The sequence below is a fragment of the Xiphias gladius genome, chromosome 4 (genome assembly GCF_016859285.1).
Source record: "Xiphias gladius isolate SHS-SW01 ecotype Sanya breed wild chromosome 4, ASM1685928v1, whole genome shotgun sequence".
Taxonomy (NCBI): Eukaryota; Metazoa; Chordata; class Actinopteri; order Istiophoriformes; family Xiphiidae; genus Xiphias; species Xiphias gladius.
In genome coordinates, this window is record NC_053403.1 from 5512104 (window position 1) to 5528063 (window position 15960).

General features: G+C 42.1%; 1 protein-coding gene across 2 annotated transcripts in view; it reads right to left on the bottom strand.

Annotated features, from left to right (window-relative positions):
- LOC120788958 (exostosin-1) overlaps positions 1 to 15960 on the bottom strand; it is a 225365-nt gene that overhangs the window by 206212 nt on the left and 3193 nt on the right. The window lies entirely within an intron of this gene.

The following is a 15960-nucleotide window of genomic DNA, read 5'->3' on the forward strand; positions in this document are numbered from 1 at the left end:
TCATCACATCACAGACACGGGGCTCGGTGAACAGAGAGAAGACTGAGATTCACATGTTTGCTTTCAAAACAAATGCCAGAAGTTTACAACAAAGGATGCCACAAGTTTTCACTGACATGTTTTCACGGAGAGATTTGTGGGGAAAGGATTTGTGCAAAGCTTCTGGTAAACTTTCCACTCCTGGCAGAAGTTTGGAGAAGGTTGGGGAGCCAGCGGCAAACTTATGTTTTCTTTAGTTTACTGCAAAAGATGGTTGGAGCGGGTTGGATGCTCGTTATAAAGTTTTAAAAGGTTCTTGAGGGCCTTCTCCACTATATAGGAACTTCAGGACCTGTAATCTGGAGATTCCCATACCTCAACTTCTGAGCTTTAAGAACCTGAAAAGCTTTGGTTCTAGGCTCTGCCTTTCGAGAGCACCAGGAACTTTGTACCACCTCCCGAGCAGTCCCGAAATTAACCTCCAGGATCCCACACCCAAAGTGGACAGACAACAAAAGTGGAACCAATGACAATGGCTATACGTTGGTTACTGTTTATGTATCGCAAAGCTCCTTTCGTGGAAAATCACCTATTACACATCATAGAATTCTTTTTAGAATTAAATGGAAACTGCGTCTGTCAACATTTGTTGCAACAAAAAAAAAAAAATAAATAAATAAAATATATATATATATATATATATATATATATATATATAATTTTTTAATTTTATAAATAGACAAAATTTCGGAGAACAAGTGAAGCAATGGCAGCGTTTTATATAGACACCTGGTTGTGTTCAGAGCATTTTAGGAGTCCTAAGAAAAAGTCTATTATTGATATAGTTACAACAAAAACTAGAAGATAAAGTGGCACACTGATGCTCATTAGTCTCATTTATTTGTTTTATCTCTCGGTCATGCCTCAGTGAACTGTGAATGTCTCCTATATTCTGTAGGCATTTTTTTTTTTTCCTTCCCCCTTCTTTCTTTACTCTTCTTTATTTTCTGTGAAGAGTAAGAAGGCGGAGAGAGAAGCGAGAGGGAAATAAAAGTTGAGCTGCAGAACTTCAGACTGCGAATTAGCCACAGACACAAAATATCCAAACTCTTGACGAGGTGTCAAACAGCACACACTCGGTCTGAGTGTGCCACAGTCAGCGGGAACAGCATATGGCTCCATTAAAAAGTAACACAGTTCAATTATTAGAACAAGCTGGATCTGCCAACAGAGCAGCACAGCCACTGACAGGAATACTTTACTTTTATGGGTCAGTGTCCAGAACAGATCGACCTAAACTCAAACAGATTGTACAATAAACTTTGATGCAAATAAATTAATATTGGGCTGTTGTTGTTTTTTCTTTTATTCTGTACATTTATTAATATTCTCTCTTCTCTCCATTATGACTCTAAGTGTCTTTACTTAACTTGCTATTCTCGTACCTTATAATGTCAGGAACGTGGGAACTGGACATGATGAACTTTATTACAAGCGCTGACTGTCCTGAGACAATCCGATGGATTGGTATCAAGGCGTATGTGGGAATATTTTAAGGGATCGGTATCGGCTAAAATGAACCCGATCAAAAGCCGTCCCTTTCCTACTGTGTTTTGTCCACCTTAACCTCCATATCAGCTGAATAGTTTTGAACGAGAGCCTTCAGTAGTTAGTAGGGATGTCCCAAGCGGATCCTAAGGACCGGTATCGGCAGATTCCGAATATTAAAGGCTTCAGATTGGGATCGGGGCCAAAAAGCTCAATCGCTACATCCCGTTGTGTGAAGTTCAACAACCTCTTGAAAAGTGAGGCGTGCCATTGCACATATTCTGCTCATATGTATGTATATGCTTTTACAATGTATACTGGCACAAAACTGAACTGAACTTGACTCCATCTTATCTCACTTTCCATTTTTCAGGGTTGCGTCTTTAGTACGCAGCTGGACACGTGGTTAAAGTATTGAATCGCACTCAGTATCGAGAGCTAAAAATCGATATTTTTATGATAATAATGTATCAAATGACAACGTGAAATCGACGTGACAATCTGAGAGGTGTAACTTGAAGTGATGAACCTACTGACAAAAGGACCCAGAATCTAACTTTGCTCCATAACTGATGGATGTTTAAATAAGCAACTGTTTATTAACAGGTTTGCCGTATCAAATTAAAAGGTGATTGATATGTTGGTGATACAAAAATAAGTTACTTATAGCATTTGTAGGTTTTCAATGTAATCATACAAAAGGTCTATGAGAGAGATTTTTTGCACATTTGGTTACTGTTTCAATGAGAATATTTGTAGGAATTTCATTACAGTTTGCTTTCTCTGTATATTTTAAAATGCTTTTATGTCCTTGTTCTCCAATGTTAAGAAAAAGGAATTTAAAAAAAAAAAAAAAAAAATCAGCCATAACACACAAAAAAAGAAACTGGGCCACTGTAGCATTGAAATTTATAGGTAACAGCTACAAAAATCCACATATACACGACACGTATTTATATATACTATAATATTTTAAAAAGGTCATTGTGAGTTATTTGGACACACACAACTGCACTTATATCACATATAAAAGACCAGACAGACTAGAAATGGTCTGTTGCAATTCTGCCATCAGGAGTCAAAGGGCTTCGTACCATTTTCACCTCACCAACCCTGAGGCTATTTCTGCTCTATATTTATGGCTCCGTGTGATTTGTGTGTGTGTGTGTGTGTAGGCAGCTCTTGCCTCAGGCACATCAAACTCTAAGGATGGACACACACACAAGCACACACACACATACCCAGACACACACACACACACACACACACACACACACACCGATCAGCCACAACATTAAAACCATTTACTGGTTTTAATGTAGTGGCTGATCGGTGTATATTTAAAGTATAAAAAAAAGAAAGAAAGAAAGAAAGGAGGAGAGGAAGTGGAAACCACAAGAGGAAATTAGGAATGACAAGAAAGGAAATAAGGATGTGAGAGGAAAGGAAAAGAAAGGGAAGAAAAGGATGAAAGAAGAAGGTAGGAAAAGGAGAGGAAAGGAGAGAAAATTAACAGAAAGGAAACAAGGTGAGGATGAGAGGATCAATGAGGAGAGAAATGAAATGAGGAGACAGAGAAACAAAAGTGGAATAATGATAGGAAAAGAAGGAAAAGGAAAGAAAGGAGGAATGAGGGGAGAAGATGAGAGTGGAGGAATGAAGGAGAGTAGAGCGGAAAGAAGGAAAAGGGAGAAATGGAGACAATATGAATCAGAAGAGAGGAGGGGACAAGAGAGGAAGAAAGTAAATGAGGAGAAAGTAGGACAGAGTAGAGGAGAGACAAGAAGAGAAGAGAAGATCGAGAAAAAAAAGAGAGTGAGCGTAAGGAGAAGAAAAGATGGATGATAAAAGGAAAGGAAAGAAAAGGAAAGGAAAGGAAGAAGAAGGTAAGGAAATTATGAGAAAAAAGGAAAGAGGTGAAGAAACACAGTGAGGAGACGAGGAATGAGGAGGAGGGAAGATAAAAATAAGAAGGGAACGGAGGATACAGATGAAAGAAGGAGAGGAGAGGAAAGGAGTGAAAAGGCAGCAAGGTGAGAAGAAGGGGGGTGAGGAGATGAGGAAGAGGAAATGAAAAGGACCCAGACTGCTGGGTTGTTGAGTGTGTAAGCGTACGATAAGCAGCAGCTATCTGGCTCTATCTACCTGAGGAGCGAAGCGGATAAGACGAAATCTATTCTGATCATATTAACACACACAAACACACACACTTTGCAGGGACACTCTGCTGGTCGACCCTATCAGTCCTACCCACCAGCGTATGCGTTGTTTACACACAGGCCTGAGACTCCGCCTGCTTTTACCGGTGATCGGGAAATGCGTCCCGTTTTTCATCCCTACAGAGCCTGTCCTCATACGACTACATAACAATAGGATGAGTATTATATATATTGATCATATTATTACTAGTGTTGATTACGTACGTTCTGAAGTCAACATGTTTGACGGCCTGAAAAGGTGGGGCAGCTGGAAAATGCAGCCCACGTCAAACTAACGCGGGCGTCTCCACGAGGAGGCTGCCGGCTGAGTTTCCCCGTATCCCTCCGCCTCTAAACCATGACACTGCAGAAGTCCATAGGCCAAGAATAGCCGGAGGGTTTCAAGTGCAATATCACATTTTCATAATGAGAGCCAATGAGCTGTAAATCCCTGCTGACAGAGTTATGGAGTGAGAAGAGCTTATGGCTGCGATACTGAAACTATTAAACAGTCGTCTCCCTAAAGCACAAGGTGCTGTGTGTGTGTGTGTGTGTGCGCGTGTGCGTGCGCACATGCGTGTGCGTGTGTTTAAACATACTTTATACTTATAGAAATTATGTTTATAGTTTATATTTATAGCTTTAACAAGAATCAGCCGCATGTGGCGTTTTACTGCTAAACCCCGAACGCAACGCTTAGATTCTCCTGGATTAAAAGCTACGTTGTTTTAGTTAAGCAGATCCCATGTTGCCATTATTTGTGTGTGTGTGTGTGTGTGTGTGTGTGTGTGTGTGTGTGTGTGTGTGTGTGTGTGTGTGTGTGTGTGCGTGAGTGTGTTAACACATGTATTACATTAAGAAAGGCAGCAAAAGCCAGACATAAAATATACGGAAAATTAACAGACACAGCATAAAATAAAAAAGGGAGTTGAAGGTGCAATTATTCTACTTATAAGGGAACTTCAGGCAAATATTGTGGGCATAATAAGCAGAAACATATCTGCCAACTGAGATATGTTTAACCTTTTTTCTTTAAAAAAAAAAGAAAAAAATCATCTTATTCAAATGTTCTTTGTAGTTCCTGTGCCTGGAATTCCTTAAAAAATTAGAAATGCAACAGGAAATAAGTCCGCTTTCGTTTTCTGGAAAGAAAAACACTGAATGACCAAGTACTGTGGTAAATGTATGGAAATTAATAATAATAATAATAATAATAATAATAATCATGATAATAATAATAATGATTCCTTGTGAGGAATTGCAATGCTGTCCTCTACAGGAGGATTAGAGGTCAGCTGAGCAGAGCGTCTGGAGCTTGTAGCCATTTAGCGTTTTGCGCTTTGACAACATCGCCTGCAGTAAAACTCCCTGCAACGTGCTAGAGCTCAACTCAGAGAGAAACAGAATAAAAGTAGCTGCTAAAAACAAATTAATTGCAAAGAGACTCCCAACTCTCACTGGTTACGCCTGCAGGAATGTATCTTTTGTGTGTGTGTGTGTGTGTGTGTGTGTGTGTGTGTGTGTGTGTGCGTGTGCGTGTCCGTGTGCGCGCACCTAGGCTAATAAAAACTGACAGTATACACAGGGGCAAGTTATAGTGCACAAGGTGTCAGACATTGTGTAAACTCACACACTTGTACACATTTTTACAGACGACTAATTTCACAGTTTTATCTTAAATCCGGAGATCTGATGTGTGTTTGTCTTACACCTCTGTGTTCAGCCAGCTACACACACACACACACACACACACACACACACACACACACACACACACACAAAAACCCTTTCACAGACATTTACTTGACTTACATTGATTCTCGACCATCTCGCTCTGACCTTAACAACAACCAACTCACGCTTAACACCACACCTAACTAACCCTCGACTTCTCCGCAATGACAACACAGCCGCAGGTTAGCCAATGCAGATGCAGCGAAAATAGAGCCAATAATTGACACGTTGTCTCCAGACAAGTCCCAAATTGGTCCCCCGACGTGATACAGTTGAGATAACAACAACCTAACAAGAGCTGTCCATGTTGCTTCACTCCACTTTAACGCCCAACAAAAAACTTTAATCTGCTTTAATCGCTGCGGTTTATCTGCCAATTTATCAGCTTTGATCAGCTCCTTAGTCATCAACAAGAAAACAAGTTTAGTTTCTCTTCCCTGCACCAGTCCAGAGCAAAACCGGATCCTAACCACTGATCATGCTGTTCAGGCGTACGTGCTCGGTCATTTTCACCGTGGAGCCTATACTGTACATTAACTGGCGTCCATGCATATGAAATAGACGCATACTGATAAAACTACAGCGTGACTGTGACTACTTTTGGGACTAATACAACAAAGTAGTTTTAATACTAATTGCTAATGCATCTCTAATGTATGTAAGTATGTACAATAAAAAATTGAAGTACAACCGCAAACACACACACACACACACACACACACACACAATAAAAAGAAATCACATGACAAAAGACTTTACATGTGGACCAGTATAACAACAAAAGAGTCTTGGGATATTACAACCAGTCATTAACATGGCAAACTTACATCCTATTATGCACATATCCTACATACATACATTCTAATATACGTGCAGATAATGTGTCTTCATACAGCACAAGTCTAACGTATGAGAAAGAGTCACTTTCCATATCACTATGTAGTTCCCACATCTCACTTTCCAGTAAATCACAATCTCTGCCGTTATTAACAGTAAGGAATTGTTGAGTTTTGGTTCAGGTCGTCTTTTCTGGAAATAAGCGGTCAAACTGTCTGTCGTGCCCAAAAAATTGATCCAGTAAATGATCCACAAGGCATTAGAAGGTTTACAAGATTTATCAACCAGTAACAAAGACATTAGTTACAACCTCTAAAGCCTCTATAAAAGGTGCTTTTAGAAAGTGGTACCCTACTCTTTTACACTGCAAAGTGTCCAGTCCGATGCTTCCCCTCCAGTCAGAAATGGGGGCATGTCTTACCATACGATGGTCTGGAGAGTGCGGAGCGATACATCAGAGGAGAGATCGCTGGAAGTGCTATTCAACACTAAATCAACTACAACTTAACCGCTCTATATGGGTCCCCACGAAAAGGTTCATACCTCTACCGTAAATCAATGCGTGTTTGAGGATCTATGGCTGGAAATGTCTGAGAAACGCCCCGATAAAGAAAACTACCGCCTCTCCCCTTTTTGGAGCGTTTCTCTCAGCTCAGGAGCGAGAATTATTCACGTTGACGTGTAGCAAACAAAAAAAGTCATACAGGAACGACCCTTCCCTGTTTCTCTCTTCCAGAAATCTCTCTCTTTATCCCTCTTGTAGGAGCTAAAGAGCAGTTCACGTGAAACATGATGGATTCACACTGCAATCCATCCTGCCACACGGTGTTTCCACTGTTTCGCTCCTCTCTATTTCCGTCCTCTCGCTGTCGCTCTCGGCAGGGATGGAAGGCGAACGTCCTGGAACGACCCGCACACCTTTACTTCAACTCAACTGATCATCAGTTCTTGACTAACGATAGGATGGGAGGGGGGGGAAACAGCAAACGACAACGAGGAAATTAGAGTGAGGTGGGCAGAGAGGCGGAAATGAGACGGCAGCGGAGAAGGAAGAAAAAAAATTACTTAGCTGAATTGTGTTCCTGGGGAATGGGCACTCACCGTTTCCTGGGGAGAAGTGACTCAAAATTGGAGTCTTTTTTTCTGATACGAAGAGCAAACATAAAGCAGAGTTACAGAAGAGGCCTGAGAGGAGAATTTCGGGGGGAGGGGGGGCTTGTTGTTCTCCGAGCTCAACTCGTGTGCAAACCTGGGAGGAGAGGTCCTAAAAGTGCTCAGAGGAGAGGAAAGTGTGATCATCGACGGCTCCATGGCAACTGAGCAAACTACACCTGCTGCTTAGAGATTACACCTATGTAGCACTGAAAAGATGTTGCCGCTCTGACCAGAACATAACATCTTGCGCTTCAAAGTTAACTTTATCGCTACAAAATCGATGTGGGCAGCTTCACGAGATTTGCAGCCTTAACATAAAGTAGTTTGGGACGTATCGAATTACCAATCCCATTCATTCTGGGCTATTTTGCGAGCAGAGGCATAAAGTTAATTCAGTTAATTTGACAAATGTTGGAGAACACACGCTGTGTCAGTTTGCGATCTTCACAGTGACTCCTCGGCCCCTGATACATTAACTTCTTCCTCCCATTAAGACTGACGGAGGGTCAGCTAAAACAAATGCCAAGGCACCGCTGCGCTAAATGCCAATCTATGTTTGGCTTTCACACGCCATGCATGACCATTAACCTCCATTCATCTGCTGACTGGCTGCGGTGGTCAAGTCAAACCTGATCAATGGAGCTTCTTTTTACCCTCCAACCAGCCTTGGCAGAGACCTTCGATGTATTGCTGAGTTCAGCTGCTGTCGTCTGCTGGCTGAGAAATCTGCAGGCACTAAAACACGCGCACACACACACACACACACACACACACACACACACACACACAAAACAGCTCCACCACTCTAATTGTTCTAAGTAATGAAGAAATAAGAAATGGATACCATTTGTCGTTTGTTTTCTGCTAAAAAGGGCTTTAGTCAAGTTAACCACATCTATGTCCTTAAAGTGTATTAAAGTACCATAAAGAGCAACTTAGCAGCAGCTAAAAAAATCATACTTTAACTTGATTGTGATGTAGAAGTGTACTCCAGGGTGTGTCAGTACGCTGTGCCATCACCGTTGGCTGTGGTTACAAGCGCAATACACTTTAAACATTAAACCAGAGAGAGCAGAGAAACACAGGTTCTGGTTTGTTTCATAACCGTGTTTTCGATGCAGATACATTCATATCCTCAAGGTTAATGCAGTATTTGGTATATTCATTAAGTAGACATCAGTAAATGTGCACTAAGGCAGTTAATTTCCTTTTCTTCCACTTTTTAAAACTGTATTTATTTTATTTTATTTTTTTACAAACGGGCTGGTAAAGCTTGGCTTTTTCTTTCTGTAATTGGCTCTTAAAATCGATCACACATCAAAGTTCTTTCAAAGGCCCGAATTTTTCTCTCTGAAACTGGCAGACTCTGCTGTTATTCCTCCTATTTATCATGACTCGCATCAAAGATGCACTTAGACAGCAGTAAAACCTTTTCCACAGTTTAGTTTAGCTCGGCAGGCGAGGGGGGAAGAGGGGAGTAAAAAGAGGACGAGGGAGAAGAATGAGGACGAGGACAGATAAGGGAAAGAAGGGGGAGAATAGGAGAGGATGGAAGAGGGAGGAGAGGAGGAGGAGAAGAGCGAGAGAGATGAGGGGGAAGTGGGGAGGAAGGGGAGCGAGGGAGATAAGCGCCACCAAGGAAAGAGGACATTGACTTTTGATGTGCTTTAATAGAACGTCTCACAACAAGGCCGGGAAGAAATCACAAAAAAATAAATAAAGAAAAGAAACTCAAGCACATACGCACACACAGACGCACATACATGCGCCACGCTTACTCTACTACACACTGGCAGCGCTGGCCACCCATATGACCACAGCTGACAATTAAATTAATACAGTCAGACCCTCTTCTCCCGTCATACATACTGAATGCTGCAGATGCCAAACATTCACAGATGTGACGGCAGCTGTGCTCCCATCTGAGTATTTTTGTGTGTACTGGGACGCATCAAATTAGAAATGCTGAACGGAAAGAGCACATTATAACTAATTCATTCAGTGTCTTTACGTGCTCATTACGAAACGATCAATGATGCAAACATATCCGTTGAATAATGACAATGCAAGACTCCAGCGTGAAACACCTGTCCATCGTGACCCTTCGGAGAAGTTGTGTTTCTTTTGTACATTATGTCTTATTGATACAACGAGGGCGACGCACCTCAGTGTGTCAGAATGCACCACTGTCCTATTTCCCAGCATTGATACGAGCCAGTGCTCCAGAAAAGCAGGAACTGTATCATAGTCTCCTCCCAGACCTTGAGTTCTGTGTGGTGCATCCAGTTTGTGCTTCAGTTATGTATTGTTGTATGTAAAGGTGACACAAAGCAACACAACACAGCTGCTGGTGTGTGTACATTTTTTCTTTGTTTTCTTTTGATTCTCTTATTCTAGCTTCCAGACTAAGCATTTCATTTAAGCTCCACACCTCAATATTTTTTGTTTTCCTCTGCCCTCACCATGCATGTAGGTGCACAGCTGCTATGTGGCAACCTTGACTCAATTCCAGTGAAGAAGATAGAAGAGGTAGGAGCCTTCGAGGCTTCAGTATTGGACGACAAATTCAAGAACGGCGATTATACATCCGAAAGCAGTGAGATTACGTAAACATGAGTCGCACCAACGTGCGGTACAGTAGCAAGAAAACTGAGTTCAGAAAAGTATAGGCTAGCTGCCAGATACACCTCATGCCAGGAAAAAAAACAAGTTATTAAATTAAATCCCAATGGTAGGTAGAACACACTGATTTATCTAGTGGACAAACACTCACACCATGACCAATGAGAATTTTCAATTCTGCCTGGCTGGAAGGTGTAGATTAAGTTTGATTTACCTATCAACACAAACGATAGATATCCTCAGGCTTTATTTTTCAGATGTTCACAGTTTTTCCATACAGCCAAGAATTTTTGGAATAGTTTTTGATCCCTCTCTCACTCACATCAGGTCTATTACAAGACCTGCTTTCTTTCACCTACGTAACTCAGCCAAAACTGCAGCCCAATTCAGGCACTGAAATCCGTGACCATGCTTCAGTAACATCCAGAATCAACTACTGTAATGCTCTCCTCTCTGGCCTACCCATGACTTCAGCAAAAGGTCTACATTTGGTCCAAAACGGTGCTGCCAGCTGAGTCCTCACAAGATCTAACAGGTCTGATCACACAGTATAACCCCTGCCCTCGGTGCAACCACTGGCTACCAATACCAGACAACTGTTTGCTTAACATAGAAGCCATATATATATATATATAAATATATATATATATATATATATATATATATATGCAGCTGGATAGCTCAATGGTTAACACTGCTGACTTTGGCGCAGGAGGGTTCGAATCCCGGCCGGGGCGGGGCAACTCAATGTCCAGCGTGGACCCTTAGGCAAGGTCCTTGATGCTGCTGGCCTACCTCAGTATGAGTGAAACTGCAAATTCGAGAGTCACACCGGCTCGGACGTCGCCAGGGTCATCAAGGTCCGCGTCAGTGTCAGTGTTGGGGAACCAGGACACCCTGATGAGAAATGGGCTACTGGAACAAGACATTGATGGAGCAGGGCGGAGAATAGGGATCTGTTGGAATGCTACTATACAAGTAACCCCGATGAGAGGGGCTACATGCAGAGATAGTGGGATATATGGATGCTTTGAAACCCAACATCTAAGCTGACAAAGAACCAACATCTGCAAATGGCAACTGCTATCACAACTAGAGATTGATGAGGTACGACGAACATGCTACTGCAAGGGGCCAGGACGACAGGTCAGAAGGGAGATATCATCATCCTTCCCAACAAGCCCCAACAAGCCCTTACGACCTTAACACAAGGGCAACTGACCTAAGAATGACTATCATGACTAAGCTGGACACCCGGCACCGGGACATTGTGTTGATCGACAAACAACAGAAGAAGGCAGTAGTGATGGACAGCGACATCAAGAAGAAGGAACACGAGAAGATCGAAAAATAGCAAGGGCTGAAAGAGGAGCTAGAAAAGATGTGGGGAGTAAAGGCAACAGTGGTAACTGGAGCACTGGGGGCTGTGACCCACAAACTGGGAGAATGGCTCCAGCAGATTCCGGGTACAGACCTTCTGTCCAGAAGGAACAGCTAAGATAGGAGAGCAGTCCTAGGAATATCTAAGATACTGCGCAGAACCCTCAAGCTCCCAGGCCTCTGGTAGAGGACCCGAGATTGAGGAAGACACACCCCCATGTTAGGGGGGTGATATACACACGTTTATACACATTTACATATATACACATACAAATATATATATATATACATACATGTATACATATATATACACATATAGACATATGCATAGACATATACATACATACACATATACACACATATATATGTAAAATCTGTAAATAAATCATTGGGGTGTTACTTGCTCTCGTAATATGGGCTGATGGAAAGACCAGTGGTGTTATGTGCTAAACTGGTGGTAACACGACTGAAAGGTTGGAACTAATATGGTGTAATAGTGGACAATGAAGAACAGTAACAGTTTACACAATGCTGTTTTCTTATGGACTGTTTATATGAAATAGCAAGAAGTCTGTTTCATTTGCTTCAATTGCCTTGAGAAAAGTGTATCCAATTCACACACTTTCTTTGTGAAATCATAAAAATACATCAAAAGCTTTGTTGTCAGTTATAGAAACCCTAGCTATATTTTATTCCTTATCAAAAAAATCACATCCTGTGGTATTAAAAGGCCATCCGTTTCAGCGAGCTGAAGCAAGGAAGGAAAGAATGAGAAAAGAGGAAAGAAGGAGCTGAAATAGCTTGAAGGTCCTACAGAGACAAAAGAAGAGACGAGGGTCAATTAGGAGAGGAAAGATGAAGGGAAATGTTTATGGATTTACTGTACAGTCAGCACGACAGCTTTCATCACATTTGACCATCATCCGCACTCGTCTTTCTTCTTCCCTTCTCCCTTTTGACCATGACAGCCCCTCTCGACGTGACAGAGATCTGAATTAGGCATTTTATCTGCCACTCTGTAAATTGAGCCCCCAGCCTCCGATATCAAACATTCTTTGGGGAGACACTTCTGAACAGCGAGGCTCTAATTGGTTTAGCCGGCTGTTATCTATGTACAGTAAAACAGCCGGAGCTCATTCCGGCGCCGCTCAGTGGGAGGTGAGATCTCTATCTATCCCCTTCATTCACAGCTTAATTCAATTGGAGGGCAATTATCGACCACCCCGAGGCTTCAAGATCCTCGTCGGTTTTCTGTTCCCATCAGGGAGCCTCGCAGAAGGACCCCCCTCGACTTGCGCTGGGTGACGCCTGAATCGATGTGCTGTGTGTACAACACCGGAACAGGCGAGGAGGCTCGCTTAGCCACAAAAGATCGCAGAGACAAAACACAGTCATCTACTATCTGATTATCCCGCAAGACCCGTGGTGACGCGTGCACCCCAGAGTCACGCAGGTTCAGCAAACAATTTACTTCACTAATTAGGTTAGAGGGAAACAACATGAATTACATTACTTGTTACTTTACTTGTGTTACTCCGTACAACTCCCAATCCTCCTCACCCACACGTCACATATTTTGTATTATTATTTCTGCATCCCCAGCCCCAGATCCTCTCCGGCATATGCTGGACCGGTGTGTCGACTGAGCACTCATAGACCACCCAGCGCCTCCATCGATCCCCTGGTTAGGAGAGCGAAAAAGCCGACCCCCCGAACCGTCGAAGACACAGAGCGTTACTGGGATTAGTAACTGTAATGAAAATATCGGATTTCGAATTGTTACCCCTTACTTTATTTGTTACTAAAATGAATCGCATCACTGTAACGCATTACCCAACGCTGACAATGGCTGTATACGGGCACTGATGAGGGGCGTCTCCCAGTCGAGACAAAGACGAAGCTGCGAAATGGATTAATCAATCAGCCATTCAGTTACTCTATTTCAGACGGTGTAGTCTTCACTCTTTAAAAAAGTTCACTCCTGGACGTCAGACGTGGAGCTCCATTCCATTAATGATGGATGTCCTTATCTGTTTTGGTACGAGCACTACCAAAGAATACGTGTACCCATGGGATTCGGGGGGTTGCAAAGCCACGCAGCTTTTGGCTGGCGTCATATTCACTTGTTAAATGCTGTATTTACTGCACTTTATTTCAGAATGTGCTTCTTACCGACTGACAGGATGAAAATGTCTGCATATGCTGCGGGAAAAAAGTCTTTTTTGTATTAAGCATTTAGTCTGGATAAGTTTCAATAATCTTTTTTTTAATAAAAGGACCAAAACTCACCTAATCCTAATTAATCCCACCTTAACTATCAAACCTGTGGCTTTCCGGCAATTGGAGACATTTAAATATCAATCATCCCCTGCCTGTTGGGGACCCTAAAACCCGACAGTCCCTTCTGGTTTGTCTCTCCATTTCCAGCACAGCAAAGTTCACAAACTGAACAAATTTCAGTTTAATAACTGACCATCAAACCATTGCTGCTGCTTTTTTTTTTTTTTTTTATGTATTTATTTTGTAAATAGTTGATCAGCTCCAGAAACCATTTTTCTAAAAAAAGTGAGACAGTCTGCAACCTTCAAAGTCCCCTGAAATAAGTTGTTAAAAAAAAGCTGATTCAATCAATGACAAATGAGTATGAGAGAGAAGATAGAAATGAGAAATTAAAGCACTACTGAGAGTTAAACTGAGTTGCGCTGTTTAAATGAGCTCTCTGATTTTGGTACCGAATATCAGACGATGTCAGACTGAGACAGACGGTGGACTAATGCTCTATTTATTTAGCGAAGGAGCCTCTTAAGCACTTTCACCCCTTGTGTTTTATGCAGCAGGCAGCGTACACACTGGTGGATGTTCTGTTTTTTTTTGTTGTTTTTTTTTCAGCTCTGCACAATAACACCTTTTACATGAATTATGTAACCTAACTGAAACTAAAACCCCTTTGATTTTCTTCTTTTTCTTCCCATAAAACCAAAAGTTTTACCAAACACATTCATCAAGGAAAAACATTTTCCTGCGACACGCTGTTAATATACGATTCGCAGTTAAAGAAAAGGATTTTCCGACGTTGCTGTTTCTGCCATAATGTTCTGCTTTGTTGTCGTCGGACTCACATCAATAGCAGCAACCCTCCTATCGCACCACACATCTGCAGAAAAGAAGCCAAGAATGTCCTAACATGCAGTAACTGAAAAGACCATTCAAGGCAAATGTGGATCTCAGAGCATACAGCAACAGAGGCAGTCCCTAACTGATCACACATACCATTTCCGCATACCATTTTTTTGTCACTGTTACTTTTAGGACAAAAAGTTGCATAAACACTGGAGAATTTTATTCTGCGGATTGTGGAGACGTGTACTCTCTGAATGTGAACCGCATCTGATAGAGTCCTGGTATTAGCCATTGTAGCAAGGATGTACAAAATTATGTACCAGTGATGACAGTGCTTTCAGAAATACAGGCAGTAGTAGGACAACAACACGTTGTTTTTTGGCCGTGTCAGCTTTGTACTCCACAACATTGGATTTGAAGTGAAACAATGACTGCGGGGCTGCTTTTTTAGCTTTTATTTGAGGGCGTTTACCTCCACATCGGATGAACAGTACGGGAAAATATGGCCCTTCCTACACATGGCCCTGCGATTTAAGATGACCAAAATGATTTTTTTGCACCACATTAAAATACGTTTTAACCAAGTCATATTTCCGCATCGCTGGTTGCAAATCATGCGCAGCTAGGGACTGAAGAGTTTCTCGCGGAGTTTTTGTATCAGAGAAGCCTGAAGCCACAGCGTGCCGCCCGCTAGTGAAAGAGGAAATTATTACACTTACTACAGTAAATATAAAATGAACTGTAAGGGGAAAAAGAGCAGAGGTGCTAAGTTGATCACAGGATGACATATGTGAGGATTTTCCTGGTCGGCAGGTAGCACTGATCATTAAATCACATTGCACGCTGGCATTGAAGCAATTAATCCCACGCGTTGTATCTAATTTGGTCTTCAAATTTAGACCCATCCAGCCATCTTCACTTCTTGCCCGTTTTGGGACTTTTTGCCTTCAGTCTGTTCTTTATCATGTGGAAAATATCTGTCAGATTGGGGTTAGTGAAGTTTCCATTGAACTCTTTTGCCCTAAAAAGCCCTTTTGTCGCCTTGTCTGTTTGTTTGGGTTCGTCTCCCTGCTGCAGTGGCCTAAAATCGGAGGACCGTGTATGAAAACGGCTATGAGTATGACGCTGGTCCCTCGATATGGATGAGAACACCCTCAAGTTGAAGCCGAGAGCAGTTTAACCTCACACTCGTTGTTTCACTTCACTGATAGTGTGTTCGACAGGGAGCCAAAACAATGAAAAATGTGTCGCTGTCCCAATAGTTGCAGACTACGCTGGATGCAGGTCTTCGATGTAAAATTTCAGGTGCGGCTCGGCAGCACTTAGCCGGTTTCTGGACCCAAAATGGTTTTCCTTTTTGGGCCTCTGCAATTTCTATGCCCAAAAA